This window comes from Ranitomeya variabilis, chromosome 7 (genome assembly GCF_051348905.1).
Source record: "Ranitomeya variabilis isolate aRanVar5 chromosome 7, aRanVar5.hap1, whole genome shotgun sequence".
NCBI classification, from domain to species: domain Eukaryota; kingdom Metazoa; phylum Chordata; class Amphibia; order Anura; family Dendrobatidae; genus Ranitomeya; species Ranitomeya variabilis.
In genome coordinates this window covers 244,633,475-244,654,366 of record NC_135238.1, presented here as the reverse complement: position 1 = coordinate 244,654,366, position 20,892 = coordinate 244,633,475, and the positions used below count along the sequence as shown (strand labels likewise).

The following is a 20,892-nucleotide window of genomic DNA, read 5'->3' as shown; positions in this document are numbered from 1 at the left end:
GGGCGAACATGCCGAGGTGCGCATGGAGGAGTACTGCGAGGTTCTGCCTCCATAGTGCAGTCTAAAAGGGAGGTGTCAGGAAATAGAATGAAGTTCTGATTACTTCAATTACACATACAGAGCTCTCAGCTGCAGTTTCCTCTGCCTGCCAGCACAAGGCTGGAATTCTAAACCACTCTTTCTCCCTCCCCCCCAGCTATATAGTTAAAATGTGAGGACAGTATGCTAGCACATTCACTGAAGAATTTTTATGGCTCTGAGCTGCGAAAGCCATCTCTCCCTAAATCTCTCATTCCCCCCTCCCGCTTAATACCAGCCAAAATGGGTACAGCCTGTTTCAGAAGGCATGGGACTCTTTGTTCTTGAAAAATTATGTATATTGACAGTGATCAGGGCTAGAGATATAAGGATTACATATTCCGGATGTCCACCAAGAGATCTATAACTCACTAAAATCGCTAGGAGCTGCACCTAACGGAATGCAAGGAATGGATTTCTCCATAAGCGGGTCATGTAACTATGTCGTGTTACATAGTTACATAGTTAGTAAGGTTGAAGGAAGACTTTAAGTCCATGTAGTTCAACCCATAGCCTAACTTAACATGCCCTAACATGTTGATCCAGAGGAAGGCAAAAAAAAAACCATGTGGCAAAGAGTAAGCTCCACATTGGGGAAAAAAATTCCTTCCCGACTCCACATACGGCAATCAGACTAATTCCCTGGATCAACGCCCTATCAAGGAATCTAGTGTATCTAGTGTTTACACTTAAAAGAATCCCCTGACGTGGTGCACATCCTGATCATTGTGTCGTTCTTATACGAGGTTCATACAGCGAGTTATGTATAAAAATGGTTTATCCCAATTCTAAGAAAGGGAAGGATTTAGCCTCTGAGTGAGGTCACCACAGGGGAAGTGCCTTGGTTTTCGGCTGGGAAATAAGTGAGTGAAGCAGCACTCTTCGCTTGTCTTTTGTCTGGGTTCTAGCTGCTAGACAGATGTGTGGTATGCATCTAGATGTGTCCCCTGAGCACATGGTCAGCCAGGAGATTAAATGATCTGAATGAAACGTAATGTCCCATTTTATTTGTAATTGTACTGTACATACGGCTTGTCTACCTTTATAATACCTTTTATACTTCTGTAAACACTGCATACTTTTTTTGGAGTAAAATATAAAATTACTAGCTTTGTCTCTCCTTGCTCTATAACGAACTGTCACGTCCCCTGAAGTGAATTACGCTATTAATCTGGGTTGGCTCAGGACCCATTACTAAGTAAGAAATAGGAGCTGGCGGCAGCGGATTTGTCCTGTGCATTTGGGAGGCTTTGTAGCGACTGGCGGGGTTGATAATCAAATTATTGTTCCCGCCTGAGTGGGAGTAGTTATATCACCCTCACTGCAGGGCAGTGTGCCCATTAGCCAGTACAAAAGTAAGGCAGCCTTTCTGGTGACTAATTATCCTAGGTGCAGTACCCGGTCAGACCTGAGGGTAAGGGGGGCGCCAGAGAGCTGCAAGTTCCAAACTAGAAATGAGAAGTGGGATATAGATAAATCCCCTTCAGAAAGAACCAGGGGCAACCAAACAACCCCGGTTCCTCACAAATTGGTGTTAATGGTGGGGAAGATAAGGGTATCCTCCCCAGGAAACGTGACAACCTCACTCACCACTGAGTATTACCAGACCCTTATTATCATCCTCAGTCACTGCTGAGTATTACCTGACCCCCATTATCATCCTCACTCACCACTAGGTATTACCGAAACCCCATTATCATCCTCAGTCACTGGTAAGTATTAACGACCCTATTATAATCCTCAGTCACCACTGAGTATTACTGGACCCCATCATCCTCAGTCACCACTATTACCGGACCCTCATTATCATCCTCAGTCACCACTGAGTACTACTGGACAGCTGACCCCACTCCCTTGTTAGTCATGTATGATTATTCTTTTACCCCGCTTCTCCAGCTCCACCTTGCTTGTCCCCAGCTACCCCAGGTTCCTCTCCCCATCCTCCATGCTCCTCGCCTACTCAACCATCCCCTCTCCTGCTCCCCTAGGTTCTTCTTTTGGTCCTCTATGCTCCTCTCCCGCTTCCCCATTTCCTCTCCAGCTCCACAACTGCGCCCCGAAGTTCCTCTCTTTCTCCCCCAGCTCCTCTCCCGCTTCCCCAGGATCCTCTCTGGCTCCTCAACTGCTCCCAGGTTCTTTTCCCACTCCTCAACTGCTCCACCAGGTATCTCTCTTGTTCCTCCAGCTCCTCTCCTGCTTCCCCAGGTTCCTCTCCAGCTCAACTGCTCACCCAGATTGCTCCCTTGTTCCCCCAGCTTCCTCTCCCGCTTCCCTAGGTTCCTCTCCAACTCATCATCTGCTTACGCAGGTTCCTCTCTTGTTCCTCCATGCTCCTCGCCTGCTCCCCAGGTCTTCTCCCATTACCCCAGTTCCTCTTCTGCTCCTCCAGGTTCCTCTTGTGCTCTTCTGTGTTCCTCACCCTCTCCCTTAAGTTCTTCTCTTGTTCCTTGCCTGATCCCCCAGGTTCCTCTTCCATCACCCTAGCTCCTCTCCCACTCCCCCAGTTCCTCACCAGCTCTCCTCTTCTTCTCTTGCTTCCCGAGGTTTTCTCTTATTCTCCCATCTCTTGTCCCGCTCCCCCAGGTTATTTTATTCCCCCTGCTTTTCTCTTGCTCCCACAGGTTCTTCTTGTGCTCTTCTACATTCTTCACCGTCTCCCTCAGGTTCCTCTCTTGTTTCTTGCCTGCTCTACCAGGTTCCTCTCTTGTTACCCCAGCTCCTCTCCCGCTCCCCCAGTTCCTCTCCCACCCCCCCAGTTTCTCCTGCCCTTTCTCTTCCATGTTCCTCATTGGCTCCTTCAAGTTCCTCTCTTGTTCCTTCTTGTTCCTCTCCCACTCTCCTCTCCCGCTCCCCCAGTTTCTCGCTCGCACCTCCAACTAATCACCCGTTCTCACAAGCTCCTCTCTCTTGTTCCTTCTTGCTCCTCTTCCGCTCCCCCAGTTCCTCGCCCACTCCCCCAGGTTCTTCTCCCGCTCCCTCAGGTTTTTCTCTTATTCCCCCAGCTTTTCTCCCGCTCCACCATTTTTTTCTCTTATTTCCCCACCTTTTCTCCTGCTCCCCCAGATTCCTCTCTAGTTTTTAGAATCTGTTTTATTTTTGACCATCCGCAATTTTGTGGTTTTCTGGCTTTCTGTGTTTGTTATTGTGCAGTTCTGGGATCTCTGGTTCTGCTATCTTTAGTTTCTGTTTTCAGTTGGTTTCTGCAGCCGTCTCTGTATTTTCCACGAGGTGACCTATTTTTTATACCCAGTCCTTAGATCTTTCAGAGACCTCCTTCCCCCTATCTATAGGTCTTCGCTGAGATTATCCTAGGATCATCGGTGGGTCTATTCGCAAGGAATGGCTCGCCCACTCTATCGTAGGGTATCAGCCTAGTCTCAGTGCAGGGTCAGTTTTCCCCTTCTATCCTAGTTCTGTGTTGCAGCTCCGTAACAGTTTGTCCAGCCATACAAAAAAAATAAATTCTCTCCTGGATTCCTTCAATATGTGCAGCGTCCAAGAACTTGCTCAATGCTTGCAAGGGTTAACTTTGGAAGTAGCCGACCTGCAACACCACGTGAATAATTACTCGGGAGCACGCTCTGAAGAACCTAAGGTGAGTTTTTTCTGGTAAACGGCAGGAATTTTTTACGTTTAAAAATGCATGTTTTATTTATATTGTATATTTTCGGCTTAGACCCAGATCCTCAGGGAGTGAATTACAGCGTGTGGGGATTATTATGTCTTTATTGCGAAATGAACCCCAAATCTTGGCATTTTCATTACATCATGATGATCCTTGTTTGACATCAGTAGAAGCATTTTTTGTTCTTCTATGGGGTTGTTATACGATGATCCTGATCAGGTCACATCAGCTGAGTCAGACCTCTGACGGCTTAAACAGGGCTCTGTGTTTGCTAAGAGGTATTGCACCCTGTACAGACAATGGTCCGCAGCGATCAGGTGGAATGACCCAGCGCTCAAGAGTCAGTTTTCAGCAGGTTTGAGTGAAAGAGTTAAAGATTTGCTCATTGCATATCCTGCACCTGATACTTTGGAAACTGCTATGCAGTTAGCTATCCGTGTGGACAGAAGATTGAGAGACAGATGGAATGAAGAGAAGACTCTTATAATGCTGAACCCCATCTCTCAGGATAGCCCCGTCGACAGCGAGGAACTGATGCAACTTGGGCCGATGTCCTCTCATTCCCAGGAGAAAGAGAAGAGGTTTTCTGAAGGCCTATGCTTGTATTGTGGTAAGGCTGACCATTTTATTAAGCAATGTGAGGTTCGCATAAGGAAAGAAAAAAAAAATGTCAGTAGGATTAACACTCACGTTCGTATTGCGTTTTTACGATCCGCAGGAGTTTTTTTTCTGGTAATACCATATATCATGGTCATTCCATTGATTTTTAGGTAATGGTGGATTGTGGTTCTGCACTTAATTTGATTGATCGACAATCCCTAGACAAATATAAGTTTGATTCTGAACCATTGTCATCTCCTATTCCTGTTGTGGCTATTGATAACACTCTAAGAGGAAAAACCTCCACTATACTAAACAAAAAAACACCAGAACACAGGCAGAGATGCTTACCTGTTCAGGGCCTCCAACAATTGCACTAACCAGGGTGCACCAGGCCCAAGTAGAGATAGCAAATACACAGGTGCAAATAATACTAATGCAGCCACCCTACAATCGGGAATTGGCCGCTTGGAGCACCCGTGCAAAAAATAGTCTGTACGTGGCATGTTCACACAGGAATGCAAAGTATATGGTGCAAAGCCTATTAATGACGCCATATGTATGGCGGGCTAACCATGATGCATCCTGTGTGAACAGAGGCCACAGTGTACAGAGCCATCTAGGGCCCAGTCGCACCCTGAAAAAATATACAGTGCACAAAAACATAACAATGTATGCAAGGTATTGGTTGATATTATGGCCACAATATTTAAGCTGCCAACCCACGTCAAGGGTCCTTGTATATTGGCAGTCCTAATCTAAAAAAAAACACCATAAGAGGAAAAACCTCCACTATACTAAACAAAAAAACACCAGAACACAGGCAGAGATGCTTACCTGTTCAGGGCCTCCAACAATTGGACTATTTTTTGCACGGGTGCTCCAAGCGGCCAATTCCTGATTGTAGGGTGGCTGCATTAGTATTATTTGCACCTGTGTATTTGCTATCTCTACTTGGGCCTGGTGCACCCTGGTTAGTGCAATTGTTGGAGGCCCTGAACAGGTAAGCATCTCTGCCTGTGTTCTGGTGTTTTTTTATTGATAACACTCCTCTGGAACATGAGTGTATTTCTCGAAAGGTTATCGGGTTCCCATTTATTGTGAATATGGAACATCAGGAGTGTATAGACTTGTTTGTCCTTGCTAAATTACCTTGCCCAGTCGTCCTGGGTTTACCCTGGTTAAAAATGCACAATCCTTTGCTGGACTGGTCGTCTAGCACTATAAGGTCCTGGGGTCAGGGGAGTAATTGTTGTAATGTTCACATTGCTGCTGTTGTGAAGAAGGAGCTACCTGAAGCCATTCAGGATTTCTGGAGGGTTTTTTCGGAGGTTGAGTCGCAAGCTCTACCACCCCATAGATTACGACTGCACTATAGAGTTCGTCCCAGATTCCACACTTCCTAAGAGTCGTTTATTTAATCTGATGATTCCCGAGAGGGAGGCCTTAAAGGAATACCTACAGACTAGTTTAGCTGCAGGTCATAAAAGACCCTCTAAGTCCCCTGTGGCTGCAGGATTCTTTTTTGTCAAAAAGGATGGGGGCCTTAGGCCATGTCTGGATTTTTGGGAGATTAATAAGATCACTGTGCGCAATCCTTAACCATTGCCGCTGATTCATGATTTGTTTAACCAACTAACCGGTGCGAAGTGGTTCTCTAAGATTGACCTTCATGGGGCATATAATTTGCTGCGGGTGAAGGAGGGCAATGAATGGAAGACAGCCTTTAATACCCCAGGTCATTTTGGGTGTCTGGTGATGCCTTTTGGCCTTACTAATGCGCCTGCTTTTTTTCAAAATTTAATTAATGACACTCTGAGGTCGTTGATCGGTAGGAGTGTTATCGTTTATTTGGATATTTTGATTTACTCACCTGATCTGGAGTCGCATTGGCAGAGAGTCCGCGAAGTTCTACAGATTTTGAGCGAAAACTCACTCTTTGCTAAATTGGAGACGTGCGAGTTTGCGGTACAGAAAATGAGTTTTTTGGGGTACCTTGTCTCCAGTGATGGGTTTGAGATGGACCCGGTGAAGGTTCAGGCAGTGCTGGAGGGGCCTAGGCCTGAATGTTTGAAGTCGGTTCAGAGATTTTTAGGGTTTGCTAATTATTGCAGAAAATTCATAAAGAATTTTTCTGTGATCGCTAAACCTATAACTGATCTCACCAAGAAGGGTTCTAATACTGTTCAATGGTCCTCTGAGGCTGTTAAGGCTTTTGAGCATCTCAAGGAGAGGTTTAGCTCTGCTCCTGTTTTGGTCCACACAGATGAGACCAAGCCATTTCTGGTAGAGGTTGATGCCTCTTCAGTAGGGGTGGGGGCAGTTCTGTCCCAAGAGGGAGAGGATGGGGTGCATCCCTGTGATTTCTTTTCTAAAAAAAAAATTTCGGAGACTGAGCTCAACTATGATGTTGGGAACAGAGAGTTGCTGGCTACTAACCCCTCAATCCCATATGACGTACTATCCTGTTGAGGTGACCTGGGACTTAATTCCCAGGGACGGGATAGTACATCATAGGTGATCGGCCGCGCTCACGGGGGGAGCGCGGCCAATCGCCGCCGGATGTCAGCTGATTATTACAACTGAAATCCGGCACTATTTGCCAGGAGCGGTCACTGAAATTAACCCCCGGAACACTGCGATCAAACATGATCGCAGTGTTCTGGCGGCATAGGGAAGCATCGCGCAGAGAGGGGCTCCCTGCATGCTTCCCTGAGACCCTCAGAACAACGCCATGTTCAGATGGTCTCCTACGTCCTCCTAACTACAGGCCCTGGATCCAAAATGGCTGTGGGGCTCCTTCTGTGAACTGCAGGGAGGTGGCTTCACAGCGCCTGCGCCAGCTAGCCACCTGCCGTGCCTCTCAGATCGCTGATCTGACACAGTGCATTGCAAAGTGTCAGATCAGCGATCTGACACTATATAGTGATGCCCCCCCGGGGCAACGTGATAAAGTAAAAAAACACATATTTACATGTGTAAAAAAAAAAAAAAAAAAATCCTAAAAAAAATAAAAGTACACATATTTCGTATTGCTGTGTCCGTAACGACCCGACCTATAAAACTGTCCCACTAGTTTAACCCCTTCAGCAAACACTGTAAAAAAAAAGAAGCAGCAAAAAACGCTTTAATATCATTCTGCCAAACAAAAAGTGGAATAACACGCGATCAAAAAGACGGATATATGTAACCATGGTACTGCTGAAAACGTCATCTTGTCCCGCAAAAAACGAGCCGCCATACAGCATCATCAGCGAAAAAATAAAAAAGTTATAGTCCTCAGAATAAAGCGATGCCATAAGAATTATTTTTTCTATAAAATAGTTTTTATCGTATAAAAGTGCCAAAACATAAAAAAAATATAAATGAGGTATCGCTGTAATCGTACTGACCCGAAGAATAAAACTGCTTTATCCATTTTACCAAACGCGGAACAGTATAAACGCCTCTCCCAAAAGAAATTCATGAATAGCTGGTTTTTGGTCATTCTGCCTCACAAAAATTGGAATAAAAAGCGATCAAAAAATGTCACGTGCCCGAAAATGTTACCAATAAAAAAGTCAACTCGTCCCGCAAAAAACAAGACCTCACATGACTCTGTGGACCAAAATATGGAAAAATTATAGCTCTCAAAATGTGGAGACGCAAAAACTTTTTGCTATAAAAAGCGTCTTTCACTGTGTGACATATCTTTGTGATTTAGGCTATGTGCACACGTTGCGGATTCGGCTTAGGAATTTCTGGTGCGGATTCTGTCTCTCCTGGCAGAAAACGCACCTGCGGTTTTTGTGCGGTTCCGCAGCGTTTTTTTTGTGCGTTTTTGCTGCGGTTTTCTTGTGGATTTGCTGCGTTTTTTACCCCTGCAGTTTTCTATAATGGAGTGGGTACAAAAATCTGCAGATTCACAAAAAAGAAGTGACATGCTACTTCTTTTAAACCGCAGCGTTTCCGCAGCAGATTTTCCGCAAAGTGTGCACAGCATTTTTTTTTCCTCATTGATTTACATTGTAAGTAAATCAATTGCGGATCTGCAGCGTTTCTGCACTGCAAAAAGCGCTGCGGATCCGCAGAGAATCCGCAACGTGTACACATACCCTTAAGGTCATAAAAAATCAAAGTTGGAAAATCGCGAAATTTTCAACATTTTCGCCAAATTTTCATTTTTTTTCACAAATAAACACAGGTAATATCACATAAATTTTACCACTATCATGAAATACAATATGTCACGAGAAAACAGTGTCAGAATCATCGGGATCCGTTGAAGCTCCAGAGTTATAACCTCATAAAAGGACAGTGGTCAGAATTGTAAAAATTGGCCCGGTCAGTAACGTGCAAACCACCCTTGGGGGTTAAACTCGCATTTGAGCATTGGCGACAGTTTTTGGAGGGGGCTAGTCATCCGATACAGGTTTTTACTGATCATAAGAATCTGATTTATCTGGATGCTGCTAAACATTTGAATGCCCGTCAAGCTAGCTGGGCACTGTTTTTTGCCCGGTTTCATTTCTCCATCACATATATCGCTGGGACGAAGAATGTTAAAGTGGATGCTTAGTCTCGTAGTTTCTCTCCAGCAGTTAATGCTGAGAAGGAGGGATGTATTTTGCAGAGAGGGGTGGTGGTGGCAACATTGGTTTCTCAGTTGGAGAGTAGCATCCTAGAGGCCCAGAATGCTGCACCAACTAACACTCCGTATGGTAAATTATTTGTGCCTAGAGCCTTGCGGAAAGCTTTGTTTGCCAAATGTCATGAGTCTCGGTTGGCGGGTCATCCAGGGATTACAGAAACTAGAAAGTTGATCGGTCGAAGTTTCTGGTGGCCAGGGTGGCAAAGAGAAATCATCCAGTGGGTGCGTCAGTGTACTGTGTGCGCTAGGCCGAAGGCCTCTCATGCCCTGGCTGTTGGGTTGCTGTGCCCTTTGGAGGTTCCTAGTTCGCCATGGTCACATCTTGCTATGGTTTTTATCACTGATCTGCCAGTCTCTGAGGGTTTTTCTGTCATCTGGGTTGTTGTAGACCGGTTTAATAAGATGTGTCATCTGGTCCCGTTCAATAAACTACCCTGCACCAAGACTCTAGCTAAGGCATTTGTGAAAGAGATTGTCAGGCTCCATGGGGTTCCCATGGACATTGTTTCCGATAGGGGACCACAATTTGTAGCTCGCTTTTGGCGTGCTTTTTGTGAAAGATTAAAGGTTCATTTGTCATTTTCGTCAGGTTATCATCCGGAGTTCAATGGACAGATCGAAAGGAAGAACCAGGACGTCGAGCGTTTTTTGAAATGTTTTGTAGCAGACAATCAGGAGATGTGGTCGGAATATCTACCACTAGCTGAGTTTACTCTTAATAATCATACGTCTTCCTCGGCTGGGTTTTCTCCTTTTTTTTGCTGTACAGGGAGGCATCCATCTTTCAGTCCATTTTCAAAGATTGGGGCAGCGGTGCCTGAGGAGGGGAGTTTTTCTGGAAATTTGGACAGGGTTTGGACCAATGTACGCCATAATCTGAAAGAGGCAAATAGGAGGTCAAAGAAATATTTTGACAAGAAAAGAAGGGAGGAATAGTTTGCAGTTGTGGGCATGGTTGTCTTCTAGGAATCTGCGTTTGAAGATCCCTTCTAAAAAACTGGGGCCTAAGTTTGTAGGACCCTTCAAAGTGGTTCAGGTTGTCAACTCGGCAGCGGTGAGATTAGACATCCCCTCGTCCTGGAGAATTAATTCAGTTTTTCATGTATCTTTACTGAAGGAAGTTGACACACCAGATAAGGAGGCGATGCCAACTGTTCCCCCAGTTGATGAAAACGGCGAGTTTGAGATTTCACGCATTTTAGATTCCAGGTGGCACAGAGGAAGATTGCAATATCTCGTGTCCTGGAAGGGCTTCGGTCCCGAGGATAATTCCTGGGTAAAAGCTGAGGACGTCTCGGCCTCAAGGCTGATTAAGGCTTTTCACAGGAGATTTCCAAGTAAGGCTCGGCCAAGAGGATCTGGAGGATCATCGTAAAAGGGAAGGTACTGTTAGAATCTGTTTTGTTTTTGACCATCCGCCATCTTGTTGTGGTTTTCTGGCTGCCTGTCTTTTTCCCCTGGTGCTGGGTTGTCTTAGGTCAGGTGATTGTATCACCCTTTATTACCCAGCACCTGCCTCCCGTTCCTTGCTGGATAACAGTGTTAATCCGCTAGAGTTCTGGCTAGGTGCTTTGTTAGCTTTCTGTGTTTGTTATTGTGCAGTTCTGGGATCTCTGGTTCTGCTTTCAGTTGGTCTCTGTGTTTTCTATTAGGAGGTGACCTGTTTTTTATACCCAGTCCTTAGATCTTTCAGGGACCTCCTTCCCCCTATCTATAGGTCTTCGCTGAGATTATCCTAGGATCGTCAGTGGGTCTATTCGCAAGGAATGGGTCGCCCACTCCATCGTAGGGTATCAGCCTAGTCTCAGTGCAGAGTCAGTTTTCCTCTTCTATCCTAGTTCTGTGTTGCAGTTCCGTAACACTAGTTCCTCCTTGCTCCTTGCCCGGCCTCCAGGTTCCTCTCTTGTTACCCCAGCTCTTCTCCCACTCCCCCTAGTTCCTCGTCCTCTACCCCAGGTTCCATTCCCGCTCCCCCAGGTTCCTTTCTTGTTTCTCCATGCTGCTCTTCCGCTCCCCCCAGGTTCTTCTCTTGTTCCTCCATGCTCCTCGCCTGCTTCTAAAGCTCCCCCAGTTCCTCGCTCGTTCCTCCAGCTCCTCACCTGCTCCAACAGGTTCCTCTCTTATTCCCCCAGTTCCTCGCCCACTCCCCCAGCTCCTCTCCTGCTCCCCCAGCTCGTCACCTTCACTCCCAGGTACCCTTTACAACAGCTCTTCTCCAGCTCCCCCAGGTTCCTCTTTTATTCCCCCCAGTTCCTCGCCCGCTCCCCTGCATCTCTCCCGCTCCCCCAGCTCCTCTAGGTTCTTCTCTTATTCCCCCAGTTCTTTGCCCGCTATCCCGGCTCCTCACCTTCTCTACCAGGTTCCTCTCTTATTCCCCCAGCTCCTCTCCCATTCCCCCTGGTTTCTCTCTCGCTCTCCCAGCTCATCACTCACTCCCCCAGCTCCTCACCTGCTCCCCCAGGTTCCTCTCTTATTTCCTCAGTTCCTCTCCTGTTCCACCAGTTCCTCTCCTGTTCTGCAGCTCCTCTTTTATTCCCCCCAGTTCCTCTCTTATTCCCCCGTCCCCCAAGATGCCCTCTCCCCCTGGTTCCTCTCCAGATCCCCAGATCCTTGCCTGCTCCCCCTGGTTCTTCTCCTGCTCCCCCTGGTTCCTCTCTTATTCCCTCAGTTCTGCTCCCACTCCGCAGCTCTTCGCCCACTTTCCCAGTTCCTCGTCTGCTCCACAACTATTCACTCGCTTCCTGGTTCCTTGCTCGTTCCCCCAGCTTCTCACGGATTCCCCCATTTCTCACCCACTCCCCCAGTTCCTCGCCTACTCCCCTAGTTCCCTGCCCACTCCCCCAGCTCCTCACACGCTCCACCAGTTCCTCTCTCACTCCCAAGCACCTCGCCCGCTCCCCCTGGTCTCTCTCCCACTCCCCAGCTCCTTGCCTGCTTCTCCAGTTCCACGACCGCTCCCCCAGCTACTCGCCTGCTGCCCCAGTTCCTCGCCAGCTTCCTCACTCCCGCAATTCCTTGCAGCTTCCCCAGCTCCTCACCTGCTCCCACGGAGCTCCTCACCTGGAAGTTCTTGCACAGGTCTGCCCACATGCTGGTACGTCTCAACCCTCTCATCAGAATGTGGTAGGTGAAGTAGTGGATGCCCGCTCTCCCTGGATTCTCTCCCGCTCTCCAGCTCCTTGCCCGCTCCCCCTGGTTCCTCTCCCACTCCCCAGCTCCTCAGCTCTTCGCCTGCTCCCCCAGTTACTCTCCTGCTTCCACAGTTCCTCGTCTGCTCCCCCAGTTGCTCACCAGCTCCCCAGTTCCTCACCTGCTCCCCCTGGTTCCTTTCTTATTCCCCCAGTTCTGCTCCTGCTCCCCAGGTCCTGGCTCACTTCCCCAGTTCCTTTTCTCACTTCCCGGTTTTGCCTCCCCCAGCTCCTCCATCTTCTCGCCTGGTCCCCCAGTTCCTCTCGCACTCCCCAGCTCCTCGATTGCTCCCCCAGGTTCCGCACCTGGCTGTTTTTGCATAGGTCTACCCATATGCTGGTACCGTCTCCCCCTCTCATCAGAAAGTGGTAGGTGAAGTAGTAGATGCCCGCTCCCCCTGGTTCCTCTCCCGCTCCCCAGCTCCTCACCCACCCCCCCGTTTCCTCCCCCACTCCCCAGCTCCTCGCCCGCTCCCCAGCTCTTTGCCTGCTCCCCCAGTTACTCTCCTGCTCCCACAGTTCCTTGTCTGCTCCCTCAGTTGCTCGCCAGCTCCTCAGTTCCTTTCCCGCTTCCCCAGCTACTCAACTGCTCCCACAGGTTCCTTACCTGGCAGTTCTTGCACTGGTCTGCCCACATGCTGGTACTGTCTCCCCCTCTCATTAGAATGTGGTAAGTGAAGTGGAAGATGCCCTCTCCCCCTGGGTCCTTTCCCACTCGCCAGCTCCTCGCCTGCTTACCCTGGTTCCTCTCCCCCTCCCCAGCTCCTCACAATGGTTCCTCTCTTATTCCCTCAGTTCCGCTCCCCAGCTCGTCATCTGACCCCCCAGCTTCCCAGCCGCTAACCCAGTTCCGCTCCCGCTCCTTCTCCACTCCCTCAGCTCGCCATCCGCTCCCCCAGTTCCTCTCCCGATCCCAAGCTCCTCGCCCGCTCCCTCTGATTCCTCGTCACCCGCTCCCCAGCTTCTGACCTGCCCCCCTGGCTCCTATATTATTCCTCCAGTTCTGCTCCCACTCCCAGCCTGCTTCTCCAGTACCTTCTCAGCTCCTCGCCCGCTTCCCAGTTCCTCTCCTGTTCCCCAGCTCCTCGCCCGCTTCCCCTGTTCATCGCCCATTTCCCCAGCTTTTCACCTGCTCCCCTTCTCATCTGAATGTGGTAGGTGAAGTAGTAGATGCCAGATCCCCCTGGTTCATCTCCCGCTCCCCAGATCCTCACTCGCACCCCCTGATCCTCACTCGCTTCTCCAGTACCTCCCCGGCTGCTTGCCCGCTTCCCAGCTCCTCGCCCACTTCCCCAGCTTGTCACCTGCTCCCCTTCTCATCTGAATGTGGTAGGTGAAGTAGTAGATGCCCGCTCCCCTAGTTCCTCTCCCGCTCCCCAGCTCCTCGCCCACTCCCCGTTTCCTCTCCCACTCCCCAGCTCCTCGCCCACTCCCCAGCTCTTTGGCCAGTTACTCTCCTGCTCCCACAGTTCCTAGTCTGCTTCCCCAGTTGCTCGCCAGCTCCCCAGTTCCTTTCCCGCTTCCCCAGCTACTCAACTGCTCCCACAGGTTCCTCACCTGGCAGTTCTTGCACAGGTCTGCCCACATGCTGGTACTGTCTCCCTCTCTCATTAGAATGTGGTAGGTGAAGTAGAAGATGCCCTCTCCCCCTGGGTCCTTTCCTGCTCGCCAGCTCCTCGCCTAGTCCCCTGCCTACTCCCCCAGCTCCTCACATGCTCCACCAGTTCCTCTCTCACTCCCAAGCACTTCGCTAGCTCCCCCTGGTCCCTCTCCCACTCCCCAGCTCCTGACCTGCTCCCCCTAGCTCCTATCTTATTCTCCAGTTCTGCTCCTGCTCCCCAGCTCCTTGCCTGCTTCTCCAGTTCCTCGACCGCTCCCCCAGCTACTCGCGTGCTCCTCCAGTTCCTCGCGAGCTCCCTCACTCCCGCAGTTCCTCGCCGCTTCCCCAGCTCCTCACCTGCTCCCACAGAGTTCCTCACCTGGAAGTTCTTGCACAGGTCTGCCCACATGCTGGTACATCTCAACCCTCTCATCAGAATGTGGTAATAGATGCCCCCTCTCCCTGGTTTCTCTCCCGCTCCCCAGCTCCTTGCCCGCTCCCCCTGGTTCCTCTCCCACTCCCCAGTTCCTCGCCCGCTCCCCAGCTCTTCGCCTGCTCCCCCAGTTACTCTCCTGCTCCCACAGTTCCTTGTCTGCTCCCCCAGTTGCTCACCAGCTCCTCACCTGCTCCCCCTGGTTCCTCTCTTATTCCCCCAGTTCTGCTCCTGCTCCCCAGGTCCTGGCTCACTTCCCCAGTTCCTTTCCCACTTCCCCAGTTACTCAACTGCTCCCACAGGTTCCTCACCTGGCAGTTCTTGCACAGGTCTGCCCACATGCTGGTACTGTCTCCCCCTCTCATTAGAATGTGGTAGGTGAAGTAGAAGATGCCCTCTCCCCCTGGGTCCTTTCCTGCTCGCCAGCTCCTCCCCTGCTCCCCCTGGTTCCTCTCCCCAGCTCCTCACCAGCTCACAATGGTTCCTCTCTTATTCCCCCAGTTCCGCTCCCGCTCCCCAGCTCGTCATCTGCCCCCCAGCTTCCCAGCAGCTCCCCCAGTTCCGCCCCCAGCTTCCCAGCCGCTCCCCCAGCTCATCACCCAATTCCAAGCTCTTCGCCCGCTCCCCCTGGTTCCTCGTCACCCACTCCCCAGCTTCTGACCTGCTCCCCTGGTTCCTATATTATTCCTCCAGTTCTGCTCCCACTCCCAGCCTGCTTCTCCAGTACCTACCCTTCTGCTTGCCCGCTTCCCAGCTCCTCGCCCGCTTCCCAGTTCCTCTCCTGTTCCCCAGCTCCTCGCCCGCTTCCCCTGTTCATCGGCCATTTTCCCAGCTTTTCACCTGCTCCCCTTCTCATCTGAATGTGGTAGGTGAAGTAGTAGATGCCAGATCCCCCTGGTTCATCTCCCGCTCCCCAGATCCTCACTCGCACCCCCTGGTTCCTCTCCCGCTACCCAGCTCCTCACCTGCTCCCCCTGGTTCCTTTCTTATTCCCCCAGTTTCGCTCCCACTCCCCATCTCCTCTCTTGCCTCCCCAGATCCTCGTCTGTTCCCCAGCTCCTCGATCAATTCCCAGTTACTCGCCCGCTCCTGCAGCTCCTCGCCTGTTTTTCCAGCTTCTTGCCTGCTCCCCCAGTTCCGCTCTCGCGCCGCAGCTCCTCGTCCGCTCCCCCAGCTCCTCACCTGCTCCCCTAGGTTCCTCAACTGGCTGTTTTTGCAAAGGTCTGCCCACATGCTGATACAGTCTCCCCCTCTCATCAGAATGTGGTAGGTGAAGTAGTAGATGACAGCTCCCCATTGCTCCTCTCCCACTCCCCCTTGTTCCTCTCCTGCTCCCCAACTCCTCGCCCACTCCCCGTGGTTCCTCTCTCGCTTCCCAGCTTCTCGCCGGCTTCCCCAGTTCCTCTCCTGCTCCCCCTGGTTCCTTCCCAGCTCCTCTACCACTCCCCCAGTTCCTTCCCCTTCTTCCCCAGTTCCTCGCCCATTCCTCAAGCTCCTCGCTCACTTCCCCACCTGCACCCCCAGTTCCTTTCCCGCTCTCCCTTTCATCTCCCATTCACTGTTTCCTCTCGCCCAGCTTCCTCTCCAGCTCCTCCAGTTCCTCACCCGTTCCCCCACTTCCTCTCTCGGTCCCCAGCTCATTGCCTGCTCCCCCCTGCTTCCCCAGTTCCTCTCCACAGCTCCTTTCCGGCTCCCCCGGTTCCTCTCCAGCTCCCCAACTCCTCTCCCGCTCCCCCAGTTCCTCTCCCTCTCCCCCAGTTCCTCTCCCGCTTCTACAGCTCCTCTCTCTCCCGCTCCCCCAGTTCCTCTCCAAAGTTCCTCTCCTGCTCCCCCAGTTCTTCTTCCGCTCCCCCAGTTCCTTGTCCGCTCCCCAGATCCTTGTCCGCTCCCCGGATCCTTTCCCGCTCCCTAGTTCCTCGCCCACCTCCCCTAGTTCTTCTCCCACTCCCCCAGCTCGTCTCCCGCTCCCCAGTTCCTCGCCCACTCCCCAGTTCCTCTCCTGCTCCTCCAGCTCATTGCCTGCTTCCCTAGTTCACTCCAGCTCCACCAGCTCCTCTCCCACTCCCCAGTTCCTCTTCAGAACCCCCAGTTCCTCTCCTTCCTCCACAGTTCCTCTTCCGCTTCCACAGCTCCTCTCCTGCTTCCCCACCTCCTCGCCCGCTCACCAGCTCCTCGCCCGTCCCCAGCTCCTCGCCCGCTCCCCTGCTCCTCGCCCGCTCCCCAGCTCCTCTCCCCAGCTCCTCTCCCGTCCCCAGCTCCTCGCCCGCTCCCCAGCTCCTCTCCCCTCCCCAGCTCCTCTCCCCTCCCCAGCTCCTCTCCCCTCCCCAGCTCCTCTCCCGCTCCCCAGCTCCTCTCCCGTCCCCAGCTCCTCGCCCGCTCCCCTGCTCCTCGCCCCTCCCCAGCTCCTCTCCCCTCCCCAGCTCCTCTCCCATCCCCAGCTCCTCTCCCTCTCCTCTCCCGTCTCCAGCTCCTCTCCCGTCCCCAGCTCCTCTCCCTCTCCACTCCCGTCCCCAGCTCCTCTCCCTCTCCTCTCCCGTCCCCAGCTCCTCGCCCGCTCCCCAGCTCCTCTCCCATCCCCAGCTCCTCTCCCTCTCCTCTCCCGTCTCCAGCTCCTCTCCCGTCCCCAGCTCCTCTCCCTCTCCACTCCCGTCCCCAGCTCCTCGCCCGTCCCAAGCTCCTCTCCCTCTCCTCTCCCGTCCCCAGCTCCTCTCCCGTCCCCAGCTCCTCGCCCGCTCCCCAGCTCCTCTCCCGTCCCCAGCTCCTCTCCCTCTCCTCCCCGGCCCCAGCTCCTCGCCCATCCCCAGCTCCTCGCCCGCTCCCCTGCTCCTCGCCCGCTCCCCAGCTCCTCTCCCCAGCTCCTCTCCCGTCCCCAGCTCCTCGCCCGTCCCCAGCTCCTCGCCCGCTCCCCAGCTCCTCTCCCCTCCCCAGCTCCTCTCCCGCTCCCCAGCTCCTCTCCCGTCCCCAGCTCCTCGCCCGCTCCCCTGCTCCTCGCCCCTCCCCAGCGCCTCTCCCGTCCCCAGCTCCTCGCCCGCTCCCCAGCTCCTCTCCCCTCCCCAGCTCCTCTCCCGTCTCCAGCTCCTCTCCCGTCCCCAGCTCCTCGCCCGCTCCCCAGCTCCTCTCCCGTCCCCAGCTCCTCTCCCTCTCCCGTCTCCAGCTCCTCTCCCGTCCCCAGCTCCTCTCCCTCTCCTCTCCAGCTCCTCTCCCGTCCCCAGCTCCTCTCCCCAGCTCCTCTCCCGTCCCCAGCTCCTCTCCCGTCCCCAGCTCCTCTCCCCAGCTCCTCTCCCGTCCCCAGCTCCTCGCCCGCTCCCCTGCTCCTCGCCCCTCCCCAGCTCCTCTCCCGTCCCCAGCTCCTCTCCCGTCCCCAGCTCCTCACCCGTCCCCAGCTCCTCGCCCGTCCCCAGCTCCTCGCCCGCTCCCCAGCTCCTCTCCCGTTCCCAGCTCCTCTCCCTCTCCTCTCCCGTCTCCAGCTCCTCTCCCGTCCCCAGCTCCTCTCCCTCTCCTCTCCCGTCCCCAGCTCCTCGCCCGTCCCAAGCTCCTCTCCTGTCCCCAGCTCCTCTCCCGTCCCCAGCTCCTCGCCCGCTCCCCAGCTCCTCTCCCGTCCCCAGCTCCTCTCCCTCTCCTCTCCCGTCCCCAGCTCCTCTCCCTCTCCTCTCCCGTCCCCAGCAACTCTCCCGTCCCCAGCTCCTCTCCCTCTCCTCTCCAGCTCCTCGCCCGCTCCCCAGCTCCTCGCCTGCTCCTCAGCTCCTCTCCTCGCCCGCTCCTCAGCTCCTCTCCTCTCCCCAGCTCCTCTCCCGTCCCCAGCTCCTCGCCCGTCCCCAGCTCCTCGCCCGCTCCTCTCCTCTCCCCAGCTCCTCGCCCGCTCCCCAGCTCCTCTCCCGTCCCCAGCTCCTCTCCCGTCCCCAGCTCCTCTCCCGTCCCCAGCTCCTCACCCGCTCCCCAGCTCCTCTCCCGTCCCCAGCTCCTCGCCCCTCCCCAGCTCCTCTCCCGTCCCCAGCTCCTCTCCCGTCCCCAGCTCCTCGCCCGCTCCCCCAGCTCCTGTCCTCTCCCCAGCTCCTCGCTCGCTCCCCAGCTCCTCTCCCCTCCCCAGCTCCTCTCCCGTCCCCAGCTCCTCTCCCTCTCCCCAGCTCCTCGCCCGCTCCCCAGCTCTCCTCTCCCCAGCTCCTCGCCCGCTCCCCAGCTCCTCGCCCGCTCCTCAGCTCCTCTCCTCTCCCCAGCTCCTCGCCCGCTCCCCAGCTCCTCTCCCCTCCCCAGCTCCTCTCCCGTCCCCAGCTCCTCTCCCTCTCCTCTCCAGCTCCTCTCCCGTCCCCAGCTCCTCTCCCTCTCCTCTCCAGATCCTCTCCCGTCCCCAGCTCCTCGCCCGCTCCTCAGCTCCTCGCCCGCTCCCCAGCTCCTCTCCCGTCCCCAGCTCCTCTCCCTCTCCTCGCCCGCTCCCCAGCTCCTCTCCCCTCCCCAGCTCCTCTCCCGCTCCCCAGCTCCTCTCCCGCTCCCCAGCTCCTCTCCCGTCCCCAGCTCCTCGCCCCTCCCCAGCTCCTCTCCCGTCCCCAGCTCCTCTCCCGTCCCCAGCTCCTCGCCCGCTCCCCAGCTCCTCGCCCGCTCCCCAGCTCCTCTCCCGTCCCCAGCTCCTCTCCCTCTCCTCTCCAGCTCCCCAGCTCCTCTCCTCTCCCCAGCTCCTCGCCCGCTCCTCGCCCGCTCCCCCAGCTCCTGTCCTCTCCCCAGCTCCTCGCTCGCTCCCCAGCTCCTCTCCCCTCCCCAGCTCCTCTCCCGTCCCCAGCTCCTCTCCCTCTCCCCAGCTCCTCGCCCGCTCCCCAGCTCTCCTCTCCCCAGCTCCTCGCCCGCTCCCCAGCTCCTCGCCCGCTCCTCAGCTCCTCTCCTCTCCCCAGCTCCTCGCCCGCTCCCCAGCTCCTCTCCCCTCCCCAGCTCCTCTCCCCTCCCCAGCTCCTCTCCCGTCCCCAGCTCCTCTCCCTCTCCTCTCCAGCTCCTCTCCCGTCCCCAGCTCCTCTCCCTCTCCTCTCCAGATCCTCTCCCGTCCCCAGCTCCTCGCCCGCTCCTCAGCTCCTCGCCCGCTCCCCAGCTCCTCTCCCGTCCCCAGCTCCTCTCCCTCTCCTCGCCCGCTCCCCAGCTCCTCTCCCCTCCCCAGCTCCTCTCCCGTCCCCAGCTCCTCGCCCGCTCCCCAGCTCCTCTCCCGTCCCCAGCTCCTCTCCCTCTCCTCTCCAGCTCCCCAGCTCCTCTCCTCTCCCCAGCTCCTCGCCCGCTCCTCGCCCGCTCCCCCAGCTCCTGTCCTCTCCCCAGCTCCTCGCTCGCTCCCCAGCTCCTCTCCCCTCCCCAGCTCCTCTCCCGTCCCCAGCTCCTCTCCCTCTCCCCAGCTCCTCGCCCGCTCCCCAGCTCTCCTCTCCCCAGCTCCTCGCCCGCTCCCCAGCTCCTCGCCCGCTCCTCAGCTCCTCTCCTCTCCCCAGCTCCTCGCCCGCTCCCCAGCTCCTCTCCCCTCCCCAGCTCCTCTCCCCTCCCCAGCTCCTCTCCCGTCCCCAGCTCCTCTCCCTCTCCTCTCCAGCTCCTCTCCCGTCCCCAGCTCCTCTCCCTCTCCTCTCCAGATCCTCTCCCGTCCCCAGCTCCTCGCCCGCTCCTCAGCTCCTCGCCCGCTCCCCAGCTCCTCTCCCGTCCCCAGCTCCTCTCCCTCTCCTCGCCCGCTCCCCAGCTCCTCTCCCCTCCCCAGCTCCTCTCCCGCTCCCCAGCTCCTCTCCCCTCCCCAGCTCCTCTCCCGTCCCCAGCTCCTCGCCCGCTCCCCAGCTCCTCTCCCCTCCCCAGCCCCTCTCCCGCTCCCCAGCTCCTCTCCTCTCCCCAGCTGCTCGCCCGTCACCAGCTCCTCTCCCGCTCCCCAGCTCCTCTCCCGCTCCCCAGCTCCTCTCCCGCTCCCCAGCTCCTCTCCCCTCCCCAGCTCCTCTCCCTCTCCTCTCCAGCTCCTCTCCCATCCCCAGCTCCTCGCCCGCTCCCCAGCTCCTCGCCCGCTCCTCAGCTCCTCTCCCCAGCTCCTCGCCCGCTCCCCAGCTCCTCTCCCCTCCCCAGCTCCTCTCCTGTCCCCAGCTCCTCTCCCTCTCCCCAGCTCCTCGCCCGCTCCCCAGCTCCTCGCCCGCTCCCCAGCTCCTCGCCCGCTCCTCAGCTCCTCTCCTCTCCCCAGCTCCTCGCCCGCTCCCCAGCTCCTCTCCCCTCCCCAGCTCCTCTCCCGTCCCCAGCTCCTCTCCCTCTCCTCTCCAGCTCCTCTCCTCTCCAGCTCCTCTCCCATCTCCAGCTCCTCGCCCGCTCCTCAGCTCCTCGCCCGCTCCTCAGCTCCTCGCCCGCTCCCCAGCTCCTCTCCCGTCCCCAGCTCCTCTCCCTCTCCTCGCCTGCTCCCCAGCTCCTCTCCCCTCCCCAGCTCCTCGCCCGCTTCTCAGCTCCTCTCCTCTCCCCAGCTCCTCGCCCGTCACCAGCTCCTCGCCCGTTCCCCAGCTCCTCTCCTGTCATCAGCTCCTCGCCCGCTCCCCAGCTCCTCGCCCGCTCCCCAGCTCCTCGCCCGCTCCCCAGCTCCTCTCCCGTCCCCAGCTCCTCGCCCGCTCCCCAGCTCCTCGCCCGCTCCCCAGCTCCTTGCCCGCTCCTCAGCTCCTCGCCCGCTCCCCAGCTCCTCGCCCGCTCCTCTCCCGTCCCCAGCTCCTCTCCCTCTCCTCTCCAGTCCCCAGCTCCTCGCCTGCTCCTCAGCTCCTCTCCTCT

The 20,892-nt window shown here is 55.4% G+C and overlaps 1 protein-coding gene across 3 annotated transcripts in view; it reads right to left on the bottom strand.

The window, feature by feature from the left end:
* Nucleotides 1-20,892, bottom strand: part of C1QL2 (complement C1q like 2) — an 82,388-nt gene that overhangs the window by 59,848 nt on the left and 1,648 nt on the right. The window lies entirely within an intron of this gene.